The sequence below is a fragment of the Perca fluviatilis genome, chromosome 20, assembly GCF_010015445.1.
Source record: "Perca fluviatilis chromosome 20, GENO_Pfluv_1.0, whole genome shotgun sequence".
NCBI classification, from domain to species: Eukaryota; Metazoa; Chordata; class Actinopteri; order Perciformes; family Percidae; genus Perca; species Perca fluviatilis.
In genome coordinates, this window is record NC_053131.1 from 20,624,100 (window position 1) to 20,642,205 (window position 18,106).

At 41.6% G+C, this 18,106-nt stretch overlaps 1 long non-coding RNA gene across 1 annotated transcript; it reads left to right on the forward strand.

The window, feature by feature from the left end:
• The first annotated feature begins 139 nt into the window (after positions 1-139).
• Positions 140-5,333, forward strand: LOC120548702. Its single transcript, XR_005637254.1, has 2 exons — positions 140-4,380; positions 4,611-5,333. It is a non-coding gene; the product is annotated as an uncharacterized LOC120548702 (long non-coding RNA).
• The last annotated feature ends 12,773 nt before the right edge of the window (positions 5,334-18,106 follow it).

Consider the following 18,106-nt stretch of genomic DNA (forward strand, 5'->3'; position numbering starts at 1 on the left):
GAATCGCCGTGACCAGGGATGCAGGCAGGGAGCCACGGCAATGCTGGAATGTGGGGCGTCTGAGGAGATAAGAGCTGTGAGCCCAGCCAGGGAGAGGGGAGGGATGCAGCGAGAGGAGCCGCGGGTGTGCAGAGTGAGGAGGGTGAGACGGAAACAGGGAGAGCAGCAATTCTGTGAATGGGGAGACAGAAACACAACACCATAAACAGCCCAGAGAGCAAGACAGTGAGACTGAGAAAGAGGGGCGGAGGACTTAGGGGTGCACACACTGGAGATGGGAAGCCAGCCTTATTCCGCTTTGCATTTCATTTACATCCCTGGCCGTATCGACCAATCGGATTGGGAGCAAAGCCCAGGGCTTAGGAGGGGAATAAAAAGACAAAATGCCTTTGCTGCTCTCATCCCTCCCTGATAATACCCCTTCTGTTTTTCTTTTCTCTTTTTCTCCCGTCTATAAGTAGATACTGTCCGAAATGCCAGCGGAAAAGCGACACCTCCGCTTGCTGTATATCTCAGATAGACCGAGCGGGAGCAGGGGCTGAAAAGACAGCTTTAGCAACTGGGCCTATCTCCTCTCCTCTCCCTGGCTGGATGGAAGCTTGGAGTGGAGGGAGGCGGAGGGCCGGGGTGTGTTGGTTAGTGTTTGGGAAGAGAATAGAGGGTGTGAGAGGCATGATATACTGAGCTGGCCACAGATTTTGCAGAATCTTGCACTCTAAAAAACTTTGCCTGCAGATCCCTTTCCTAAGCATGAGAAACCTGTTTCAAGGATGTTTACGAGGTGCCACCCATCTTTGTGAAGGTTGCCAATGCTTGCTACCAAACTCCACACATATTTTTAGCTTTGGATAGTGGTTATTGTAGTGGACTAAGTTGCAGGTTTATCCGAAATGGAAACTCTTGTCAGTTAACTGCAATGCTTTAGATAACAGTGGATTTTTAACACAGTGGAACCTTAAGATAAACATATCTTAACATACTTAACAATAACAAGCTATTGTTATTTTGGCTACATTAAATATTTTCCTATATAACTCAGCAATGTGTATTGGGTAGAATTAGGCCCATTAACACCAGTCTGTGTTGACACGATGTCATGATTGACTTGTCTCAGGTTTTTGTTTGTTATCACTCTTGATGTGTGTGTTTCTCAGTGTGTGGTAGCCACTGTTTGTATGTCAGGTACAGTATGTTTGCAGGTTTACTGAATTTATTTGTACAGGTGTTTGTTGTGCTCTCCCCATTGTGATTCCTGTTTGTATTTGGGTTGCTATGCGTCTATTGTGCCAAAATGGACAAAGTGTTTATACTCTTTCTAAGTGTCTTTTCTGTATGTAAAGGACTATGTTATTGTCTTGGTGCTCACGTCTTTGTGTAGGCGCACCCAGACTATTGTACTGCCACTGACTGGACGCAGTGCTGGCATCACTGCTGATATAGAGCTTATTGAAAGTGATTGTTGTTGCACAGATGAGAGTTTATCTCAGTATGGGTTTGCGGCAAAGCATTCAGACATAGAGAGGGTCCTTTACCTGCCTCCACCAGACGCATGTGAAAGATAAGGTCACCTTAGGACCCTGTGTGGACCCCCTCCACCGTCACAGCGTCCTCATACTCCTCAGCCTGCACAACCTCACCCCTCTAGTAAAACAAACCAAACAATAGAAGCAGATATGTGAGGGATTAGAGGTCAGAGGGTTGGGGAATGCAACATCTCCATTTCCAGGATCAATCTTCAACCGCTTGGTAATCTATGGCCCCAGGCCCCACATACCTCCAGTGGTCTCTCTGGCTGAGAGCTGGCATTGCCAGGCGGTGTGAGCTGGTACTTCTGCTGGGTGTGGGGGGCTGATAGGATAGTGGGGAGTGGGGTTATAACCTGACAGTGTGCATGGATGGAAGAGCACAGGGATGAGTAACAAAGGGTCCCTACTTTATTTTCAAACCTCACCTAAATCCTCACAGATAGGTGTGTGTGTTTGTTTGTGTGTGTTTGCCAATGTACGACACAGACACAATCTTAAAGTGTGTCTGTGTACTTTGTGTGCACATGTTCGGAAAGAGTGTTTTAATTTGTAAATGTAAAATAACTGAGTTCTTTAGCACAAACTGAATATTATCCCCAAGTTCCCGTTATCTTGTGTACACACATTTGTTTATTTGATACAGCCTCTCTCCTCTACAGCACTTCTGTATATCAAAGACAGCAGTGCAGAGCGCAATTGAAAATGGCTACCGTGGAGAAAGGTCTCTCTCTGCTTTTGACTGCGAAGAGGCAGAAAAAGCCCTATTCTCCGCTCCCTTCTTAGATCTATTTAAATAATTGAGGAGTAAACTGACAAATTAGGCACCTTTATGGACGCCCCTGGGCTCTCTCTGGGGTCCTTTAGTTTCCCCAATACAAGAGAGTGCCACCAGCCACAGGATAATATCTCTGTGTGCTTTGAGAGGGAGGAGGGAAGGAGGGTAGTGGGCCAGGAGGGGTTTCGCCAATCAAGCGGGCCACACTTCCTCCCCCAGGTTCTAATTTTTTGCCACATTAAAGAGCTCGGCCTCCATTTAGGACACAGAGAGGCATTTTCATAATTTGCCGGGTCTCTCGACTAGCTCGGGGTGCCTTTTTTCCTCTCTCTCCTCCCTCTCTCTCACTCCGTGTCTGAATGGAAGGCCTGGGGAGGAAGAGGGGTAATTCATTCGCCTCCTTTCAGCCAACCGGCTTCAGTTCTGCATAATGTTGCTGCTAGGTGTGTAAAGCAGCTAATATTTATCTCTTTAATAATTCTCTATTAGACCTGAATATTATTTGCTGTGTAAAAGCTAACACTGCTTATTGTCAGCTATACAAAAATGGTGTCATTCAGGTTTTGTTGATACATTAAAGCTAAATCATATGCCTGTATAGTTAGGAGTTAAAGACTATAGTGTGTCTAATCTATGACCATGCAGCCAGCTATGATGCTTACATCGATAACATCTGTGATGTAGTATACATACAGTGCATAATCTAGGCTAAGGTTGTCTCATTTGCTCTTTCTGACACCATCCATTCATGCACTACAGTATGCGTAAGCATTGATTCATATGTGATTGGTCACATAATTCACAGTCTCAGGGGGCATTTCATCGCTGAGAGACAAGCTAATCTAAAATCCCCCAATTTACAAATGAAAATCCCACCATCCAATTGAGCTAATAGAGGGACTTGAATGGGATAATAAGATGTGGTGTAATACTGTGTAAAAAGCCTGTAATGTTGTGTTGGTGTAAGAGCCCGTGTGACTGGATGTTTGACTGTTTGCAGTGATTACAGGGGCCTGCGGGCCTGGCGGCAGCTCCGTGGCTGGGACAGGGAGCTTCTCCCTGGGTAAGGAGATACGCCTGTCTGCCCCTTCTGCTGGAGCTACAGGGACCAGGATGTCAGGAGGGAGAGTGCTCCCTGTGAGCGCTCTCTCTCTCTTTTTCACTCTGTCTCTTTCTGTCTGTCTCTCTCTCCCTCTCGTTCCCGGTCTCGCTGTGTCTGTACTATTGCAGTGCTTGCAGATGTGCACAAACAAGGGAGGATTAAAGCAAAACGAATCTAAACAGACAAATGGAATTAGAGTGATGGGTGTCGGTGGGCTGGTTCACAGTGATAAACATAATGATGCTCTGTATGTGTGTGAGTGTGTTCCTGTGTCTGGGGGATTATCAGTGGTTAGGTGTGTGGTGTGTATGGCTGGGTGACTGCTTCTGGGTGTCTTTGTGTGTTTGCCTATCTGTCTATGTTTTTGTAATTATGTGTGTGTATATTTACTCGGTCTCTACTTGTGTGTGTGATAAACGTGTTATTCTACATTGCCTCACAAAAACACCCTATGCATGTGTGTGGATATGTTTCTCTGTTTTCCCTGTGATCCGGGTCATATTTCCTTCTTGTCTTTCACAGTGTCTGTTTGTGTTTGTGTACAGGAGCTGCTACCTAAGCTTGTATGTCTCTACGGGACATCAAAACTCTTCACCCAATATTTACACACACACACACTAAATATAAAAATATAAATAATATGTCTAGAAAGATGATAGAATGTTTGTGGAATATGAAGGTCTAATTTTGACATAGTGCCCTGCAGTTCATGTGCTGATGTTGTATGTAGGCTTGTTTTCTTGCGACAGGAGTCTGTGTGTTTATGCACTGAGGAGGTCAGGAGTGTGGCAGAGCCAGCAGGGGGGCAGTGATCAACAGACTGGGGCTCCCCTGCCGAGGGGCTCTGGGATTAGGGCTAAACCCTGCCCTGCCAGATGGGCACAACACATCCCCATCGCACACCAGCACCTTCTGTGGAAACCAGGCAAATGGAACCATTGTGATAATAACTGGTACACTTCTCAACTGACTCAGAGGTCAATAAAAGTACATTGACATGATCACAATAAATTCTATAAGGAGTCACCCAGTGTTACACATTTGAAAGAAATCCATAATTGCATTTAAAGAATACCCCCTTCTCCAGTTAATTAGTTTAGAATTGCAATGTATTAGCATATTATTGATATGGATTGGTTAACTAAATGAGACATGTTTGTTTATAGCAGCCACGTTAGTGAATGTATCATCAATCATCTCTTCTCAGGACCATACAGAATGGCGGCAGGAGAGACGACTGAAATGAGGTACTCTTCAAAGTATCAGCTAGTGGACAGTATGGCCAGTCAGCAGGTTCAAGGGTATCGGAAATGAAACTTACAGGTTGTTTTGATGTGCTGTATTCCAGAGCCACAGGCAACACTGAAATTATTGTGTGTGTGTGTGTGTGTGTGTGTGTGTGTGTGAGAGTGAGAGAGTGAGAGAGAGTAGATTGGTGGCTCAGGAATCGGCAGTGTGTTGATTGCTTCCTGCTTGACTTTTATCGCACACAACTGGCACTAAATAGTTTCCAATTCAGTTCATGAATCACTAGACTGGTGTTATAGTCACTACTGTAACTGTTATACTGTTTCAGGTTAGCTTTAATAATTGTTATAAATGATGTAATAACTGAACAACAGTCTAAAAGCCCTGATAGCATCCCATAGAGGCTGTGCTGCTTCTAAAATAAGTGGTTTAGACTAGCCGTTCAACATTTCCATGCTTAGAGTTCAACACTCTTGCTAGCAGGCCTATTTGACAAAAATGTCTACATGTTAAAATTTAGGAGTATACAGCGTCAACCTGCTGTACGTCTTTGTGATACCACCCCACCTGGATCTGTTATCCAGGGCGTCCCCAGCATGACTTAGGAAATTGTGTCTGTATTAGTAGAAAGCAGATTACATGAGTAAAGTGTACAAACAAATAAAAGATTACAGGCTGTGAACATGTTTCAGTCTAATGCCCTTTCAACAAGCAGTGCTCAGCACAATGCTTTTCTCTCCCCAAGCTAAATTTGGATTTCCCCTCTGATGTGAAGGCCTGCTGGCCAGCTATGTCTTCCACCAAGAGCACAACCTCTGTAATGACAGTGTTCCACACGACTGGCCTGTCTCCTCCGCTGGTATTAGTTAGGCTTTGGAGTTCAAGTGACTACAGGGTTTAAACACAGATTTTTTTTTTTAAAGGGGGGAAGAAAGACTCGCTGTTGTTCTTGAAAAGCTGTGTTTATCCAGGATTAGAGACACCAGCATGTTAATAATTGTTTCTCACAGAACTGCAAAGAAGCACTTTCCTGTAATCCCCTAATCAGGCATTACACCTCTGAGCGAAGCCACAACGCAGGCGCGTGGTGTCTGTGACGCAGCACGCCCACACTGTGTGATACACCCGCGTCTTCCCCAACACCACACCAACGATGCACAAAAGCACCTGCTCTATTCATTTCCTTTTAAATCTACTTTCCTGTACCCACTTCATCCATTCACTACCAAAGCTCTATTGAGACATATTTTCCTGTATTGCCGTTTTTTGATGATGCATCTGCTGTGAATATAACAACTTGTATGTAAAAATTTTGGCTAGCATATAGAGTTGTCATTTTTCATTCTAGTAAGAGTATTTTGATGTTTTAACACCTAACATGTTGACGTGTACAAACGTAGGTAAGGTTAGTCTGCTCACCATGTTGGTTTATAACTTCTTGTTCTCCAGAAGTTGTGTGAAGCATTGCCAGCCTACAAATTGGGCTTTTCTTGCCTCTTCAGGGTCATTTGTTTAGCTTTGAATGATGATATAATGGCCAGTTGATGGTCTCTTTCAGAATAAAAGCCTATAAAAAAAAAAGCAAGATGTTAGTCAGACCAGTTTGAAAGTAATTTCTGCGAAGTGACTTATGACGAGGTGGAATGCATCAACTCCTCTAATACTGCCGAGGTCACATAGTTTGCTAGTGGTTGGTCAGTACAGTGGTACAGGGTCAGACACAAGGCCACTGTACATGCTGAGATGATGACAGGTCTGAGGCTAGTCCTGGGAATGGGACAGAGTCACACAGGCAGTCAACATGGGTGCTGCTGGTTAACTGTAATAAGTCTATATATTAGAAAATGCCGTAATTAGCAGAAGCATTGTTTTTTTTTACATTACATTTATTAAAAATTATTTATACTATCGGGAAGATAGTATGAAGATGAATTATTATCATGATGCACCATAAGTTTTTTTTTTATGGCGATGCATTAGTGTGCACATGTTTGTTTGGCGATATGTCCTTCCTGCTTTGCACAGATGCTTGTTTGTCCACATATTTGCTTGTTTAAACCACCCCCACCGTGTGTAGTGCTTCAGTCTTTTCAGTTTTGCATTCAGGCTCTTTTTTTTTCTTTCTTTTTTTAATTGTTCATGGCCATTGTTAGTGTTGAATGTTTGTTTGTTGTTTCCCCGGTATCTGCCCGTGTCTCTTTGCAGGGCCTAGTTGGAGAGTGCGATGAGGGGATCGGCAGGGATTAACCTGGGGAATTGAATTAGTGGAGCTGTCGTCCCTGCCCTTAACATTTCAATCTCCCTGGGCTGGCTGGCGGTGCTGGAGCTAGACCTGTGATGGCCAGCAGCTGGGGAGGGAGGGAAGGAGGTAGGGAGGGAGGCAGGGGTGATGGGTGCAGAGGCAAGACACACGTTTGACAAACAGATTAGTCTAGCACCCTGGTGGAGTGTTCCTGGTGGGGGTGGTGGTGATGGAGAAGGCAGAATGATGGAGTAGAGAAGGGCTGAAAAAGCCTAAATACTACCTAGGAGTAAGAAACATTATGATAACTTTATATCTTCAAATTGTAATAACCAGCTATGGCCATGAGAGGGAGCACATCTTGTTTTCTATCACTTGCATACACTCAGTGACAATAGTAAAAATGGAGATTTTAGTATCTCGTATTTCTTCAAAAATCTATCTTCTATTCTGTTAGTAATGTGGATAAACACTTGTTTTATGCACTTTCTTTTGTTAAATCAGCGGTTTTTGGTTTAAAGTGGCCCAAAGTTATGTTTTTCCTGTGCTATTAGAAGCCCCCAGATGCATTTTTACATATGTCTACCAAAAAAAGTATTGCAGTATAATTATTTAATAGATTTTAATTCCTTTTCAGTAATTATCAAGACAATATTTTATTTTGTGATAATTTTGGCCAGTATAATGTTAATTTCTTATTTATTTGTACATCTAACCAGGTCTGTCCTGTTGGCCCAGCGGTTGTGTTGGTGAGCACTAGAAGGGGTTAGCCAGTGTGAGCTTGGGGTAATCACTACTCAATCTGAAGCCACACTGTTGCATTGTAATCCTGATGCTAAACTCCCCATTAACCCATCTGGGACACTACAACAGCCCCCGCCCCAACCTGCCTCGCAAACGCACGCACTCAAAGCGACTGTGGCTGTGGCTGTATGTTAGAAGTGTTGTCTGTCCTGTTAGCACCTGCTAGGGGGGGTCATGTCCAGCAAATTAAAAAAGCTGCTGTAGGAATCTCGCCAAGTCCCACAGGAGCAACCAGCACCCGTCCCTCTTCCAGTGCTGACCCACTGGTCACTGGTGAATCTCTTGTTTGTATTCCACACACACCCCCGGCTCTGGGGAGCGGTCCCAGAAGCCTCCTGTGGGACTGCTGATAATTTAAGTCAAACATTATGTTCCCGCTTGTTTGACACCCATTTAAAGCTTTTCAATCACATGTGTTTGCTACAGTCCGTTGCCTCGCCTTGGAGTGCTATCCATGTCACACCCTTTCAAAGACCTAATCAATTTTGTTTGATCAAGTTCATTGTGTCAAAACAATTGATTTTCTTTAGGAATCCAATTTGTGTAGTGATAATTCAGAATAGGTTAGATGTCCTCTGTTTTTTTAACAAGATAAATTCTTATAACAGTAAAGCCAACTGTGGTTTTATAAACTCAACTCCCCTCCCCCAGTGTGCCTTCCCATCTTCCCAGCATGCCCCTCCTAGTGCATGGCTGGCCACTGTTGGTGTGCCACTAATTAAGGACTCTTAGAGAGCTGTGGAGTATACTCATTAACTAACTGTAGCATCCTTACTGTCCATGGAGTGAAAGAGGAGGGGAGGGAGGGCTAATTCAGTTTGAGGGTCTGCTGGCCTCGTGCCCAGAAGGTCAGGGACGACCCTGACATGACAAATAAAGTTTGCAAATTATTATTTGTCCTGTTGATTGTTAAAAACATGTTGGATAATAAGTGTAGTATTTTTAGACAATAAGTGTCCAGAGAGGCAGTCTTTAATTAGTTTGACTTTACTTGTATTCAGTATAAATCAGCTTTTCATTCTTTATAGTTAATGTTTAGCAAACAGTTTATTGGCATATTCTTAAATGTGTTTACATTTTAATGTTATTATAATTTATCAGGAATAATTGTTCTCTTTAGGACTGTTCAGAAGTTGCTCTACCTAGTTATGTGTTCCCCACCCCATACAAAACAGCTGCTCCAACTGTCCCCCCTCCCTGCCACTTGTTTATTCCATTTTCATGGAAATGCAAAACAAAACAAATGGCCATGTTTGTCTTTATGAAAGTAGGCCAAACAACCGCTGACAAACAAGAGGGGGAGTTGTAGGTCAGGGCGCCACAAGCCATGTGTAACCGTGCCTGACCAGAGAGCATGACACAATGTAGTAAGCCACAATAGACAAGATAACATACAAACACCCCTGCCAGAATGATGTAACATTGTCTAGACTAAACAAAAACACATGTATAAATAAACGAGTTTTCAGAGCAGGCACACAGGGGGTGGACAAAATAACAAGAACATCACGTTATAAAATACTTTAACGGTTATAACAGTTACAAATGCAGCTATTAAGACTTGATCATATGTGTCCGTTTGAAGGATTTTTAATTATAAAGATTTTGAAGCAATGTCGGGCATCTAACAGAGAGACTAAAGAGGTCAAATAGGATTGAGTAAAACGTCTCTCTCCACTGGAGTTCATAAATTGCACAGCATCACAACCACCAGGAAACTGATGGGAGAAGCTAATCAATGCTTGTTTCAACTGATCAATTTTATTGATCTGTGAAGCGATACGAGTGAGAGAGAGAGAGAGAGAGAGAGAGAGATGCAAAATGTAATCAAAATGTCAGAACAATTTATTAAATAGTATTACATGAAACTGTAAGTTCAAGTTGGTATGTATTCTTTAACCTCCATCATAGAGGCCACTATAAAAGGAAGTTGATTTTTTTTAACCGTCTTTCTGAAACTAGTAAATATTCAACTACAGATTTGGATCAGCTTGTAGAATGTTGTGGTTTTTCAATGGTGTTCTGAAGAGATTTTTAGGGCTTTTATTCATATTCTGAAGCATTACACTTACTCTCAAGTTCACCACTGTTCACCATGGGGCTCAGCCAACATATTTTGAACACTGAGAAGCATTTTTCTTGCATGTTAAAATCAGTTAAAAGCATACATTATTTTTTAAGTTTGTAAGTACTCCAATAAGAATTTCATTAGCAGCAGAAGTTGACCTGCTATTAGTTACACCACAATGTAGTCGTAGACCTCATTTAATTATAATAGATGCAATTGTTTTTAAGTGCCCCCCCCCTCGCCTCTCTATCTCTCACACACACACAAAAATGCACACACGCGTCATATTCTTTGTCTCCTGCCCTCTCGTCTGGCACAAGACCTCAGGTTAGACAAACGCACACACACATACAACAGATGCCCCCTGACGCTCATTCACATAAAGCGGGCACGTGATGGACGGCCCGAGTCCACAGGCCTGCCAGCCTCATGGCATTGTGTTCCCCTTGGGCTGGCAGCCGCCCTCCCTAAATACCCTTTTGTCTTGGGTGGGATAACAAAGCAGTGGCCAAGCCGATGGTGTGGCACGCGCACAGCCACTCATCCCCCTGGTCTGTGACCTAAACAGGTGGATAGGAGGGAAGGCCTGGTAGTGGCGGGTGGACGAAGAGGGGGGATGAGGAGGAGGAGGAGGGGGAGGGGAGAGAAGAGGCTGCATCTGTCCCCTACACTTAACGACTCCCTGGGTCAGCCACTGCCCCATATGCTCTCAGGAGAGAGGGAGGCACGCATGCAAACCCAGACTAACAGGTGGAGGGGGGAAAGGGAGGGGGGATTAAGAGAGGTAAAATTGATCAGAAGAGGATAGAGGGATTTTGAAACTGTCAAATTAGCTGTATAAGAAGAAAGAGAGAGATTTGGCTATCCCCGGAAGATTTCACTTTGAGGAAATTCTTAACCCTTAAGCCATATTAAATGTTTGGCCTGCATTATGAGAAGCACTTTTTGTCTCTGCCTAACGGCCATGTTGGCTGTCTCACCATAGAGCGTCATTTCTACAACAGGCAACTGATGCTGTATTTGTGTGTTCATGCAGTTGGCTTTGTTTTCATGCCAGAACCTAATTTTAACGGTCAAATATGAGGCTTTTTTTAATAGCCTCATATTGTGTTTTGTGCAACTTTTCGCTGAGTTGTATCTGTGTGTGTGTGTGTGTGTGTGTGTGTGTGTGTGTGTGTGTGTGTGTGTGTGTGTGTGTGTGTGTGTGTGTGTGTGTTGGACCATCAGATGTTCTTGAACATTTGTGAGTAGATCAATGGCAAACCAACATTCACATATGGTAGTAGCGAAATAATGCTGCTCGACAGACAAAGAATGCACCTCACTCTTGAACCCTTTTTTTCTGTAGTTTTGCCTCCAACCTGTAGTAAAGCAGTTGAAACACAAGAGAGTGAATATGCTTTTTCAGTTGTGAGCAGCATTCATGAGAAGCATACAGTGAATGTGGACCAAAAGCATAATAGAATAGGAAATGCAGAAATGAAACAAATTTAACGATGGCTCGGCTCCATCAAGTGTCCCAGTAAGCCATGCCATGTGAGCCAGCACGCTCAATACCAGAACCTTGGAACTAGCTCACCTAAATGGAATGCACTTGGTTTTTAATGTTATCAATTACACCTGCGCTTTTTTCTTCTGTGGCGAGCCAAAATGTCTGCTGTGAAAAAGATCTATTGAGTCTGACACGGAGTATAGCAGCACTGGGTCACAGGTTTAAACACAGGAGCTCGCAGCACAAACTGTGTAAATTGGAGCATTTACAACAGACTTTGTGGCTCGTCATCACAGGATGCACACAGGTGTAATTAACGAAAGCTCAGTTCCGTGCACAATACCCGGACCCTGCAGCCGTCATTAATGTGATTAATTACACCTGGGCTTTTCCTGCTATTACTAATCAAAATATCTGCCATGATAAATCCATGCCTTTATTTTCTAACTCTATAGCTGTCCCCGGTCCATACAGACTGCTTATTCTAACTGGGTTTTGAGTACAGTATTTACATCACTGGAAAAGTGACAAAATGTGCTATATTCAAAGAGGTCAGATCAAGCGTTGTTTCTGCGCTGCTGGTAGAAAAGTGTCTCAGTCATGTGGATGTGGTGTTTCTAGAAGTTGAACACTGTTTTGAACTTGTGCGATCGAGACGCCTGCTTTCATGTATTCAAGGCACGTTAAATGAAGGCATACACTTGCGGGCCATGAATTCAAAAGGCTTAGCTTCTGTGCGATGACACCCTGAAACAGTTCATTGATGTATAACACTCAATGAAATATTGAAATAAGCAAAGAAGAGATTCTGCCTTTTGGGCTGATTTGCCTTTCCTCCCTCTCTGCACTGGAGTCTAACTAACTGTCCATCTAGGGGGGCTGGGGCGGGGGGTCTCCAAGCTCTGTCTCGCTTGGATGCAGCTAATTAATTTTAGTTCCTCCTATAGGCCCACTGTCTCACAAGAGAATAGTGTTTGCAGGAGATTAAGAGATAGAATGTTTGTTAGAAAGGTGTAAATGATCAGTGAGGACTCATCACGTGCACCTCTGTTAATTGTCATAATGAGGAGTCTCGTGGGCTCAGCGGCCTGGTGAGGAGGAGAGAAGTGGGTCTTTCACAGGTAGCTACAGTATCATGTGGTTTAGTAGAAACAGGGGGACCCAACACATGTACTTATATTGTCTAAACATGTCAAAGAAAAATTAAACGTAGTATTATGTTGCTGGTAATCGTGAATTACAGCAAGAGAAAGCTTGCCTTTTATGGATTAATTCATTAACATTGTTAAATTTATGGGGCCAGGAATTAATGTAACATGAATAAATTGTATTACTGCACTGCTTTTTCTCTTTTGAGATACAGTGTAGCTGTTTTTGATATACCATGTAGCCTGTGGTGAGAATACTGACAGAATGGAGAGAAATTGGCTGCGTTCACCATGAAGTCATTCAATTTGTAAGCTATTTGTGATCAAAAGGTGTGTTTGAGGCCGTAAACTATGGAGTTTGATCATGGCTTACATGCAATGTCAAATGTCATCTGTTCCTGCTATTTCCCCCAATTTGAGTGAAAGTAAGTATTAAGCCAGAAGAGAATATCAAAAGCTTCCTATGTAAATGTTGTTAAATACCGCTGCTGAAGTTTATTATATACTGTATTGTTTCTGACTCACATTTGATGCCCAAAATCCTCACTCTGCTCTGACTCAGTGTTCTTTCAAGTGGATTACAGTGGGTTACGTTCATCAGTTCTTTGGCTTAGACCACACAGCCTGATAATGTACATTTTATGGACTAAACCATGCAAAAAAAAATGTTGAACTTGAAGGTTAATTCTTGAACTTGGAAACAGCGGCTTGAAAAAAACAAATCTGGACATAAGGTCCAATTTACTTGTTGTTTCTGGGGCTTTTAACCACATCTTGTGGCTTTCCTAGAACTGAATTATGAGGGGAATAGCAGGAACAACTAACATGACATATTCAACTGAACTGAGCAACTCCATCCACTGAGCAAAGCCACGAGATTTGGTTGAAAATTTCAGAAACCAAACATAAGCTGGGCTTTTGCTGAGGATTTATTTGTCAACATGTATTTTGAGTGTTTTCTCATATTGTGGCTTTATGTGCCACATGCATATATGACAGAAACTGACATGAGAACTGTCCTTTTTTTTTCATTTAAAACTGAGTGGCCAAATTGTCTGTTTAAACTCTAGGACTTCAGCATTATTAATGACCATAAGTCATCAGTTAGGGGCGAGTATACTTGTAATATTTCAGCACTTTACTCTTTACCACCCAGCTGTGTGAGGGACATCACCATTATGGTGAAAGGTAATCCACTATAAAATATTTCCATTTGTCTCATAAAGAGATTTTTATTAATGGTCAGGGAATAGTTAATCCAAGATGTTTGAAAGACATGCAATCTTAAAATGCATTAACACTAAATTTCAGCATTTTAAGAAGAATGTTGTCATTGAACATACATTTAACTGTATTATGATAACTGTTATTTTTGCAAAAAAGTTGATTTGTCCTAAATTGTCAAAATAAAACATTAACTCTTAAGCAAACATGTCCTTTTAAATAGACAGCCTCTTTAGTGCTAACTAGGTGAGCTTTAACTAACTAGGTATTAACTCGACCCATAAGCATAGTAATAATGTGTTTTTTAACATATGCTGAGATCTGGTAATCTTCTTATCGGTTTGAGTTTTTTTTATGTGCCCCTGAATAGCTTAACAAAATATGCTTCAGTAATGGATGGTGTATCCTCATCCATCACCCTCCTCCCACCTACTATAACTTGAAATGGGCCATCAAGTGGCTAATGAACTGATAAGCCCTCTGTGTCCTGTGGGGCTTATGAACATCATAAGCCAAATGTTTAGGCATATTTGGTGAGACAGTTTTTTGAAAGAACACTTATGTGGGCAAAGGACCCTGATGAAAAAACGAGTCCCTACAGTTATGAGACAGTGTGAGAATGTGCTTTAATAAATCACTGCAGGTTATGAAAGAAACTGAAATATTTAGAGTAGTTTTGATTTATCTGATGATGGTGTTGCGATGCTCGCTGGTGTAGAAAGAATGTGTGGCCCTTTGCTTCAACAGACCTCCAGCTAGTCAAGCTGCTAGTATCATTATCAGTTTTGGATCTCTGTAAATCCATGGATTTGTGTGAGCAGTCTGAGAAATTAAAATAACATGCTTTTTACTGCGCTTACTTTAAATCTCTTTAGACTTCATTTTTTAAAACATCTAAATCTGTTATTATGTAGGCTATACAAAACCCTTTTTAATTTAATCTTTGACAAGATTATCAGATTCATTGATGATGTCACAAACTTAAATAATTTCAGAAAATGTCGACTAAGCCTGGATAAGCACTTTCAAGGGGATACTGCTGGATTAGCTTAAAAATATTATTTGTTTGTTTTTATTAGTTGTTGGCACATTTTTCCACATCATCTTATTGCTTTATTTTTTATTTTCATTACAATGTCTAGCAGTAAATACACATGCATATACTGTATATATCATGCAGGCTATCAAACAAGTTGTAAGATCTAAAAGCAATGTGGTAATTTGAATCGAAATGACTGATCCTTTTTTTTTTTTTTTTTTTTTAGAGCCATAAATTAATTTTTACAATTTTAACAAACTGTCCCACATTGCTGGCAGTTTTTATCATCTCATCACGTCTTTCTCTTTTTCTCATTAATAAACTATTTTTTCTGCCTATTCATCTCTAATACTTACACTTTATATTCAATGAAAGTTCCAGCGACAGCAGCAAAAGTAGATCGTAGTTTTACTTGCTTTCAGGGGAAAACTCTACAGACTTCTGCAGGGACAACCTTGAGGAATTCTCATAATCTCCATATCCTAACTATTGATAGACTGGTTAATTCCTTTTGATATTTTCTAAATAAGATCGCTCGTTCAACCTACTCTCATGTCATTTTCATAACTGATGATCAGACCACATTCTCGGTGAATTATCCCCCGTCCTACCCTGCATGCGTTGCGGCCTTAACCACCAACTTTGAACAGGCCGATGGTTTGCGGATGACTCTGGTTTGTGACCGATCGGGCAACATCCAGACCGGGGGACAAGGGGCGCTGTGCAGCCCGCTGTTCGACAAAAACCAAGAGGGATTATTGCAGCGTCTGTTGGTCCCATATGCTCCTTAGCGCTGCTTTGGTCTTGATTAAAACTCGTTGTATGTATGAAGCATTGTGGAGGCCGAATGTCTAATCCTCCTCATGGCTTGTGCACTTTGAAGACACGAGACTCCAAGGTTACAATAACAAGCGGGGTGAAGCCATTGTGTTTCAGTTGATATTGGATGTATCAGTGTGCATTGATTAGGGCCAAGTGGGTGCATTGTTAAGCGTGGACATTTAAAGTGACACGGACAGTGACTCTTAGTGGTACATCTTTACATCACATCATAAGGGCCTTCTTCATTGGCTGTTTACAGTAAGACGAACTTTACGCATGCACGTGGTACATATTCATCGCCAGCTAATATTGAGAGGGAAATAGTTTGTACGTTTATGAGCTACATTTCTACATTTCTTTCTTCTTCTTGTCCTCAAACCTTTTCGTGATTCTTCCTCGATTCAGTCACTTGATGCATCAGTCGTTACAAATAGGAGTTTTTCTACAGCTGACATTTAAGAGTGACCTTGCAGCCTGAAACTATTTTTTTTTCTCTTTTGCTTGAGCAGTCTAAATGGAGGAGTTGTTGACACTGAGAGGAGACGCGTCTCATGAATATTCAGACTTCTGTCAGCCCAGGCTATTGTTTCCAAGTTCAATTGTTGCATTGTTTTATCTCCATAACGATGCATATGCGTGTTGCTAAACTTGGCGTTTTATTGTGGCGATATAACCGATGTTTGAATATTAGAACGCTAAAATCGGCCTGTGTGATAAATTAAAAGAACATCACCAGCAGCACCCGGCTATAAACAGCTACTTCTGTTTCACTCTTGAATAAGTTATAGATACGGGCTATTGTCTAATTAAGTCTTTCAAACGTACAACCCAAACCCTAACACACACACACACACACACACACACACACACACACACACACACACACACACACACACACACACACACACACACACACACACACACACACACACACACACACACACCTATTTTTCTGTCCACGCAGGAGTGGAATCAAAGTCGCTCTTCTCTTTAACGCTTCGATTATTTCAGGCAACGCTTTTAATTAGTGTGCTCCTTTAGCGGTGACTCCAATGAAAGAGAGATTATTGGCAATGTCAAGGATGCTAATTGAATGTTGGACTTCTAACAATTAGCCCACTGTAGAGCCATGTCGACTCATTACAGATCCCATAGCCGCTCTGTCTTTATTTTCTCCTGTCGTCCAGAAGCTGTCAGCAATGTTGGACTTGAGAGTTGGAGCAAAAAAGTAGATACAAACCATCCGTCGTTAAAAAAAAAATATAAAAAAAAACAGCCTTAACCTTCTGACTCCTCAGATTTATTTGAAGAAGCTTCTCTGCACTGCAGTGGAGTTAAAAATAACGTATTTATCGTGACGAGTAATGTGCAAATAAACTCATTCACCTCATGCAGCATTTCGGTGAGAACGTTATAATCCTGTGTAAAGTATTTTAAAGGCATCTACACACTTGATAGCCAAAATAAGAACTTTACAGGAATATTATTGTGAGTCTTTCTTGAGTTCAGGTTCAAAAATACAACACACACTGTTGCTTTAAGCAGTGACTGTAGGTTTTAGTGCCGAGTTTCTGCAGGTTTATCCCTTAGATTACTTTTTTTTTCATGACCCAGCTTCATGTTTACAGAAATGATCATCTCCACTGCAAACTACCAAAAAAATAAAAACATCAGCCAAAAGAATATCTGCAGTGATATTCAGTTCATTCTTGTACTTTGTTATGCTGCAGTGTTTCTCCTTCCGATGCATTTTAGGCCTACAAAATATGTGATTTAAAGCAAACGTATCGCCGTTTCTTGAGATAATGAAATATTCACGTGTGTACGTTTGTCCTTGTTAGATCAAATATTAAGGTTCCATATTAGATCGCACATTTGGGGATCAGTCGTGTAAACCCATGCGGTGGGCTTTGAATGGGACCAGTGCTGCCCCTGCGCCCCAGAGAAACCCCCGCCGGTAAAATATTGGGATTAGCATCTCTTGGAGGCCGGGATTAAACACTGCTTTCTCAAACCACACACTCTCTTTGTTAAGACTATCTGAATTGAACTGCCGGAAACTAAGATATGAAAAAAACGCCACTCGAGCAGGGGATAAACCATGACCCTATATTCATTTTTTAGTTCAGCGTTTGACTAATTTGAATATTTTTCGTGAACAGACCTTTAACGGAGTTCTTTTGTGGACGTATGCTCTCTTATCACTATATATCTATACAATACAATAGACACTAGAAATGTGTTAATATAGGCGTTTTGATACCATCACAGTAACTAATGATGCATGAGGAAACAGAGTGTCGCCTTTGAGAAGAACCTTTTGAAAATAGGCTCAGGTGTTGTCAATAAATCACTGGATTTTTTTTCTCTTTTATTTCCCCCCAAATATTGACTCTGATTTTTGAAGTTTGGCCTAATATAACGTGCAGTCGTTATTAGAAGTTGTATTATTTAGTTTTTGTATTGTACTGTGTTTAAGGATATTCCTATAATTTAAATAAACCATATAAAAACACCTATTAGTTTCGCTCACAGTGCCTGTCACTTCGTTCATTCTCTATTTTCTCTCCTCGCCGTTCACGCAGACACCACACACATGCACGCACACACAGATCG